We start from the raw sequence: 9,300 nt of genomic DNA on the forward strand, positions 1-9,300 counted from the left end.
AAATCAAGCCCTAGAAAATCCCGGTCTGCTGAATAGTCAGGAGGAGACGCCGATTTGTCGTGGCACGGCTCGTACAAAGAGCAGAAGATGAGTGCTTAAGCGTCTACTTAAGGATGCACCACATTGCGTAATGGGGATCATGTCTACGGCGGAGACACAAAGGCCTCAGACCGGCTGAGACAAAAAACAAAGAGCACCTCGGCTTGTCAGACACATCCATAGCATGTAATAGAGCTCTGCCCCGGCTACTCCCATTCTTCTGAGCTGGAGGGATTATACGTTTCTGTCATAAAGAGCTGACTAAACACAGCGCACGCACAGAGAGAAAACACATCTCCCTCCCCCCGGGGGGGAGCGTCACACAATTGATTTTTCTCAAGGTCTTGTAGCTGTAATTCATTCCTGTTCAGACTCTCATGTCCCAAGCACGAGATTTGTGACGGAATTAGACGGGTCACCGCCTCCGCTGATGAAAAGGCAACTTATTAATATTCCTTAATACTCTCACCCTAACGAACATCGGCGCCAGAAAATGACCCCGGCTAAATTCGTGCTGTCGCCACGGCGATATCTGCAGCGTGGCCTCGAGATGGGGCCATGGGCGATTGATTGTTGTTGAAGCGACAACGTCGGCGGAGGCGGTCACCCGGAGCAATAAGAGTTTTTAATCAAATGCCGGGCCGAAGGCCAGGAACGTACACACGCAGGGGCGATGAAATCACAGGAAGGGAGACGGCACCAGCAGAATCCGTCCAGGACGTGATGGGCCAGAGAGGCAGCGACACACAGAATACAGTCTCCGCGGTTATCAGCAAGCCCCTTATCTGTGAGCCACGCAAGTGCCTGCCAGGCCCTACTGATTTTTATTTCAAAGTATGAAGCAAAGCCACTGACAGGTTCGCCTACGCGAGGCGACTTCCTCCCTGCACACACTTATCCATTAAAGGCACATCTCCCCCTCCTCGCCACCTCCGTGAATCTCATTGCGGAGATTGGGTGGAGTGTCGCCTGCACTCTCATTCATCTTGCACATATTAGGTTGCAGATGTCTTGAGTAAATGTTGGCTTTTAATAATAAAACACAGAGATCTCAGATCTCTTTTCTCTGCTCCTCGCTCGTCTCTGGATGGCTCTGGAATGCTCTCCCCCTGTGAGGGAATAATTGTTGTTGGAAATGTTCAGGATGAATTACTTTCTCACTCTGACACCAGACACCAGGGTGGGCGGGAGGGCTTGGCAAACTCGACACAAACAAAGTTGATGCAATTGATAGGATTTTGCCATGACACATTCAGATAGAATGGGATATTTACACATGCTTTCTCCCAGCGCACGTTGGGGAGAACAATCTTCTGGGTTGAGTCAAGAGCTATTTCGAATTCAAACTAATCTCAATGCTTTCTGCCTCTCGCAGCGATTGACAGTTTCTCCTCAAAGACGCCTTTGATCCGGCGTTCATTCCAAACGCTTAACACCCGCACAGAAGTGGGATCCGCCTTCCGTCCCGTTTCGGAAGCCATTCCCAGCGCCCCGGCCATGCTCTCTCCTTCGTCTTCATCCTCTGCGGCGTAAAAGCAGGTATCAGTGGCTCCTGAAAGCAATCTCTTGATCACTGTTACTAAGCAGGTCCGCCGACATGTGGCATCAGACAGGGGGTTAGGAGAGGGGATAAGAAGGGGCCGTTTGATCCTAAAGAGCCTCTGCACTTAGATGATGATGTGTGTCGGGCTCAGTCCGCGCCCATACATCTCGCCCCGGCCGCCTCCGCACGCTACAAATTAATTACCCTCTGTGACCCCACAGCAAAGGCGTCAGGAGCTCGAGAGCCGTCCTCATCGCCGTCCGATCTCAGTCTCTGATTCGGGGGGGGAGAAAGGAGGAAATACGCGGGGGCCTAAATAACAGTAATGAAAGGACAGGCTTTTAAAACATTTGGGCTTTCAAGTTTTATTCTCTTTTATGTCCGCCGAGAGAAAGCCAAGAGATAAAAGATGAAACACAATCACGTCTGAGGGAACGGCTGGCCGTTATAAAAAACGGCTCCCTCGGTCCCCGCTGACAAATGGACAAAAACATTACTCTGTTATGCCGCTGAAAGCATACATGATGGTGAGCAAATCATATAGTCCCCATGCCTGCTCCGGCTCCATTTAGTAATGATATATATATATATCCAGCGCAGCCTCCATGAGGGGAATGGATGATGGCTGTCATGTGGCTGAAACACTGGCGCCGCCACCTGAATACTGATGAGAACTGGTAGTTCGCCATTATGATTTTTTTTGTTTTTGTTTTTTCCTGTTGCGTTTAATGACTGTAAACGCCTATCTGGTGCTCCCCCCCTCCCCCCCCCACACACACACACACACACACACACACACACACACACACACACACACACACACACACACACACACACACACACACACACACACACACACACACACACACACAGAGTGTGTAGCCGCGGCAACGGGGCTCGGCTTTCACCGTCGCCTTGTTTCATCCGGTCACCTGTGGGCCCGGAGCCCATTAGCCGCTGGTAGCGCGCCGCTGGCCGCCGCCGCCGCCGCCGCCACAACCGTACACCGCCGCTAACACGTTATTTGTTTTGTTATTGGCTCAGCAATTTGTGACCAAGTCCCATTCGGAAAAGAAAACTCAAAACATATTTATTCTATTAGGACCGGGGCGTTTATCCATCCAACAGGTTTGTGGTTCAACTTATAATATGAGAGGCCGCCCTGCGAGACACCGCTTGAAGTGCATGCTAATAAACTTGGCTGTTCTGAAGAAAATAGCTGTTGTTTCATTCCGGGTTGTTGCCAAGGCAATAGCGGTGTGTTTGATTCGGGAAAGAGTATTCAATTCAGGAAGTAGGATCGGTCAACCTCAATGTCGACGTCGGGGCAAAGAAAATATCCAGGCCACGTTTAGATCCGGGATGAGCGAACCAGACATTGTAACTTAAACTAACAAGGCTGAGCAAGTGCAATAAAGTGGCAATTGATAAATGTGCTATGGCAAAGACTGATGGAAGGACTGATATCATATAAAAGAATCAGAGCTAGTGGAACCCAGACGCAATAAACAGAATAGAGAAAGAGTATCTCGTCAATATTGACTGTAGTGTCTGGTTTTTTCAGCATTAATAAAGCACAAGCTCTTGTTTTTTCAGCTCTTATGATTCTTATGATGCTGCTGAATTGAATTTGACATTGCATTTGGATCAGGCTTTGTGGAAATGTGTGATCTATCTGTGTCTCTGAGATAGTACTCCAACTAACACGCGTACGGAAATCATTGTGCAAACCTGCCCTCTGTAAGTCTGCTTTATTTAGAAACCTTGCTGTGTCGTGATTATACTTTGATCGTTTCATCGTTCTCAGCCTCACGATGGTAAACCACTTTTGAGTGCAGGCTAAGTGACTGTGATGGAAATGTTCTTCAATTGTGTATTAAACGTACGTACATTTTAGTCCCTGCGGTATTTAAATTTGAGTGAACCCAAAATTTTTTGCTCAATGACAGTGAATATATTTTTTTATCAAAGCCATATTTTTCACCCTTACTAAAATAGTACTGTCATTTTAAAAGAACTGGTGCGAATCCTGTGTTTCTGCCGGTCCGACGGTCCCACTGTGCTCTAAACTTTATTCATTCACTTTATTCATGCTCTTTAACCGCCTTTTGTAAGAGTCACTTCTGTGTGACCCGGACTGGAGAGGCTATGCATCTCATTTCATATACAACACCCCTTGATACAACACTGCACGTTACAACACTCGCACTCAATAACGTGCGCTCGCTTAAAAGACTATCACATAGCTGCTATGGGTCGTAACCATGGGGATAAAACATCCCCCCCCCCATCCTTCCTACAATGGTCAGCCACAAAACGCATATCGGTGTTTCAATTAGAGCCTAAACAGGGGGTTCACTCGCGCAAGCCCCGTCCAACATGGCAACATGACTCTATACGTTAACAGGGCCATTCAACGGAGGAGCGCTTGTTTTTCGAGCGAGTCGTACCCCCCTGGCTGTGTGGCTGCCCCCGTTGTGCCGGGCTGAGGCTGCCTCCACTTTAAACTCCGGCTCAACACGCTGCCACAGCGGGAGGGAGGCGTGTCACCACACACACACACACACACACCGCTGAGTGAAGGCAGGTCGGAGGAAAAACCTGACGCTATACTCTGCGGTGGAACTTTCTGGAGCCAGGGAGGGAGAGAGAAGGTACGAGAGAAAAAAACAAAGAAAATACAAAATAAAATGAAATAAAGCAACCAAGTCCGAAGTACATTGTGTCAAAGCTCTCCGACTGTTCTGCTTCTCCGCCACCTCCATTCCCGCACCCCACCTGCTCAGCCCCCCCCCCCCCCCCCGCTCCACCCACCGGCCTCCACCCATCTCTGACAGCGGCAGCTGAAGGAGATAAGCCACAGATTGCGGTGGTGTCTGACACAGTAGCTGGTGGCGGTGGCGGCTGATGTGACCCTCTTCCCGGGCTCTGGTGGGCTCCCACCACAACCATCAATCTCTCTGGGCGGGGGAAAAAAAAAAGATAATAAAAAGTACTAACAGGAGAGAAAAAAAGAAGTCTCACTCTCTCTACCCCCCCCCCCCCCCCCACTCTCCTCTCTCTCTTCCATCCACCCTCTTCTCTCTCTACCACCTATCTCTGCAACTCTCTCTCTCTCTCTTCCAGCCACTCTTTTCTCCCTCTCTCTTCTCCCTCTCTCTCTTCTCCCTCTCTCTCTTCTCTCTCTCTTCTCCCTCTCTCTCTCTTCCAGCCACTCTCTTCTCCCTCTCCCTCTCTTCTCTCTCTCTCTTCTCCCTCTCTTCTCCCTCTCTCTCTCTTCCAGCCACTCTCTCCTCTCTCTCTCTCTCTCTCTCTGATGAGTCCAGATGATGATAAAACTCACACTAAAATGCATGAGCATGTCCCCCCGGAGCTCTGAATCATGAATGAGAGCAGACTCCCCGCGTCTTTCCACAGGAAGAGAGAGAGGGGGGGGGGGGGGGGGGAGAGAAAGCCGAGGATGAGAGTTGAGGCCGGGCGGGGGGGAGGAACAGGGGAGGAACGGGGGAGGAACACAGTACGACGCTGCATGTTTAATCTGCCAAGGCCGTGGCATCACTTGATCCACAGACGCCCGGCGCCAGCGTGTTTCCCTCCAGTGGAACTGGTCGGGTCGCCGTAAGTGCCTCCGGTCATCCAACATTCAGTGGCTACTGGGTCACGAGCCGGCGTCTGGAGAGGAGTAGTAGTAGTAGTGGCGGAGGAGGTGGTGGAGGAGGGGGTGGTGGTGGTGGTGGTGGTGGTGGTGGAGGTTTCAGGACACCATAATCTAACTGGTGCACTGTAGGGATGTACGTTAGTTGACGTACAGCAGCACCGCTGTGCAGTAATATTTCAACATCGGACGTGATTTAAACCAATAGGATGATAAGGTGACCAACATGATCGGTGGGCGTCAACTGACTTTAAAAACGCTGTAAAAAAACACACGTTATATATAATTGTTCCGTTAAAATGCGGCAGCCTACTGCTACTTTTATTAATTTTTTTAATCGAACGCTTACTAAATTCGGCATGGCATTTGTGTTATTTACATTGAGAATTAGACCCACTCAACCAAAATATAATTTTAAACTGCTTACATTAGGTGTTGACATTTATAGTGGCACTATAACAACAACAACCCACAAAACCAAAACCCTGACGCAACCGCAATAATCTCCCAGCCACAAACTCAACAATCCACCTGGTCCCACCAATAAGAGACCAGCCCCAGAGATTCCTGGACGGCAGCCATTATCTGTGAGGAGATTTATTTAGCTGCCGGTGGTGAGTGGCACCAGTGAGGAGGAGGAGGAGGAGGAGGAGGAGGAGGAGGAGGAGGAGGAGGAAGAGGAGGAGGATTGGGGAGTGGAGTGGGGAGCCAGGCGTAACTCCCCAGCCAGGAGCCTGCCTGGGACATGGGCACAAGACAAAGAGACTAATGGTGTTTTGATCTGAGCACACAAGCCGCAGGCATGACACAGCGCGCACGCCAGCTTCCTGGTTCCTTCAGACTCCACCGAGGGACCCCTCTCTTTCCTCCTCTCTCTCTCCCTCCCTCCCTCCCTCCCTCTCCCACACTGCCACCACAGTCTCCCTTGTGGCCTTGTGGAGTACATTTGATTCTGAATCTGTTCCAAGGCAGTACCAACCGGCTTTAGAGCAAGTAAATACACTGTGGTTGTGCACAGCTACTGTATTCTCCCTCAATGCAGACCGTTGTTGTATTATGTGCTCTGTGTCGTCAAATCCGAGGGGATTTCGGGTTGATTGAGTTGCTCACCGTTAAGGAGCAGGTAGAGGTTAGGGATCTGGCTCATTACAGAGGGAGCCTGGTGCCTTTATTTGGCTAGACGTCCAGCACCAACACTGGATGATTACAGTGCACTGCTGAGATGTAAGAACTGTTCCAAAAAACGTTTACTGACTTAAAGAGTGATTTTGGCGGTTCGTAATTGTTGGGGCTTTTGTTCGGTAGAGTTTTTATTAAAAACGTCTCCTTTCCCTGCTCAGCGAAGGGAGAAAGCGTTCTGAATCAAGAGGGAGGGAGAACACTACTGCTACTTTGGGAGCATTTACAGCTGCGTTCTTTATTGGTCCAGGAATAATCAGGTGGACATCTTGGAAACGTATCGTACACACTGTGAGGCCATTACCGAGGTACAAGAGGGAGGTCTGGCCCTTGGCACAACAGCCCCCCTCAATAAGCGCCACTAGAACCGGGATCATGCTAACACAGTCATTAAAAAGCTATTTGCCTCTGTGGTACAATACATGCACATACTGAATCAGGAAAAATATCCATCGCATTTCAAGCATGGTGTTTGCGTGGCACTCATATCCATTAGCACTGAAGAAATGATTGTCCCCTATCTCTATAGGTTGGTGCCTTGTGCCTCGTACTATAGAGTACGTATACCAATGCTCGAAGTGACGATTGATTCTACAGTCTAGTGTCTAAGTCCATTGATGAATGCACACCCTCTCCCGCGCTCCAAGAGCCTTGACATGTTCTCAACAATCCTCCCCCCCCCCCCACACACACACACACACACACACACACACCCTTGGTATCACACCCTGATTAACTCCATTTGTGTTGTTTTTCAGTCACCCAATTAGGGTGGCATACAAATAAGGGTGTCATTGACGAATGGGTGACAGCGGGACCGTAGACCGTGTTTTCTACGCAATGATAAGACTGTCTCTTCTCGCTCTGTCTCTCTCTCTCTCTCTCCATCCGACACTCCCTTCTCCCCTGTTACTAGTGTGTACTCTGTTCTCTGTTAGTATTTAGTCTTTTATCAGAGATCACACAACCCGCACCGTATTAACAGGGATTCAGATCCGTGTCAGAGAGGTAGGGGGTTAGGGATATTCAGCTCCGGGATGCCTACACATTGGTGGGCGTGGGCGGGGGGGGGCGGGGGGGGGGGGGGGGGGGGGGGGGGGGGCGGTGGCGGATGAGGTATGAGGGTTCAAACACAAAACAAACCTTTGGCTGGATTCAAACACAACACCCCCCCCCCCCCCCCCCCCCCCCTCAGCAGAGGAGAAAGCATCCATAATAACCAGTATCATCCCGCAAAGCTCTGCAAAGCTCTGCAGTTCCAGCCCAGCAGTCTGATGCTACAGTGTAGAACCGAGTGAACAGGCTGCTGGGGTTTTAGCCGGGGCGTTCCACCACCAACCGCTACTACACAGAATGTAATCTTTGCTTTGGGGTATTACAGCAATTCCTTCTTATGCCAGGGGAGAATGTAGCGAGCACTTTGTCAACACGATGACCCAATAAATCAGGAGCCAGCGCAGGTTGCTACCGTGCACAATACCGTTAAAAGCAGACCATTGCCCATTGGCAGCCTGTGCGTGCGTGCGTGCGTGCGTGCGTGCGTGCGTGCGTGCGTGCGTGCGTGCGTGCGTGCGTGCGTGCGTGCGTGCGTGCGTGCGTGCTGCTAAATGAGGCAAGGGGTTTTCAAAAAAAACATGGGGAAATTATATATAGATATAATTGAGGTTTTTTTCGAAACTTTTCATGTCATGTGAGCGGTATAATCAGGTTCATAAAATTACCCTCTCAATCACGATGAATGTATGCATAATTATTCCCAAGGATCTGTCACACAAATTAGACTTTGAGACAATTAACAATCAGAAAGATTTACCAAGCTGCGAGAGAGAGGGAGAGATTATGTGAGTGAAATCACGCCATGCATGCCCTGTTGATCACGGAGAAATACTACTCCACCAAGAGGTTGGGATATGGCGGAATAGATACTTGAGCCAGAGAAAACGCTTGAATGCATAAATTAAGTATATAACACCACGGCGATAATAAATGCAAAGCACGCTACTTTAAAAAAGAAAAACGGTAGCCAATATCCAACTGGAAATAATTGCCCTGGCTGTTGTCTTTCAACGTGTAAGTGTGTACTGGGTGTACTGGGCGAACAGGTAGACTCAGGTAGGCTACTGTAGCTTATACAAATCAACTCCTAGACAGTGATAGATGCAGCGACACACGCAATCACAACCGCCTGCACAGACAGCACCGCCGCCACACTCAGCCTCCATCAACTTTGTCCGGTTGTTGCAGAGCTCGGTTTTCCAAATAAATATGATTACCAAAATATCCAATTGAAGCCAAACTTGGAGACTGTAGATGGCATCAATGAAGTCTGAACGATCAAGTGATATTACAGTCCTGATAACCACTAGACAACAGCGTGAGGATCTGTGAGGTGGGGTTTTATTTGAATGAATAAATAAATAAACAGCGTATGAATTACCTGCGTATTTCCCAGAAAATCTCTATAGGTGCTGTGCGTGTCTCCGATATCCATGTTACACCGCGGTTCTCCTCCGCCTCTCCTCTCCAGCCTCCCGCCACAGAGTCACCGAGTGGCCGACAGAGAGTGGAGTTGCTCCGATCCCTCCGGGGCGGTAAAGTCGTCCACGGTGGATCACCCCGATCCCACCAACCTGTCCCCGCCGTCCGATCACTTTAGATCTCAGATCGTGGCGTAAATGTGCGCGTAAATTCGGGTCCAGCTCCGACGTGGCCGAGGCAGTCCTGGACGGAGACGAGATGCTAGGGAGCCCTATACGGTGTCTTTATCAGACTACAGTCCGCGGGGGGGCGGGGGGGGGGGGCAAAAAGAAAATAGATAAACGAATCGTCCAATTAGACTGTGTGTTTAAAAAAAAAAGAAAAGGGGCCCATCACATTTTGAGCA

At 49.7% G+C, this 9,300-nt stretch overlaps 1 protein-coding gene across 1 annotated transcript in view; it reads right to left on the reverse strand.

Annotated features, from left to right (window-relative positions):
• The window catches only part of LOC311359191 (contactin-3-like), a gene marked incomplete at its 3' end in the record, with an annotated part of 60,642 nt that extends 51,606 nt beyond the window's left edge, over positions 1 to 9,036 (reverse strand). Inside the window, 1 exon segment of the mRNA XM_084479173.1 lies at positions 8,854 to 9,036.
• Positions 9,037 to 9,300: the final 264 nt, after the last annotated feature.

Source organism: Micromesistius poutassou, assembly GCF_964030765.1.
Source record: "Micromesistius poutassou genome assembly, chromosome: 15".
Taxonomy (NCBI): domain Eukaryota; kingdom Metazoa; phylum Chordata; class Actinopteri; order Gadiformes; family Gadidae; genus Micromesistius; species Micromesistius poutassou.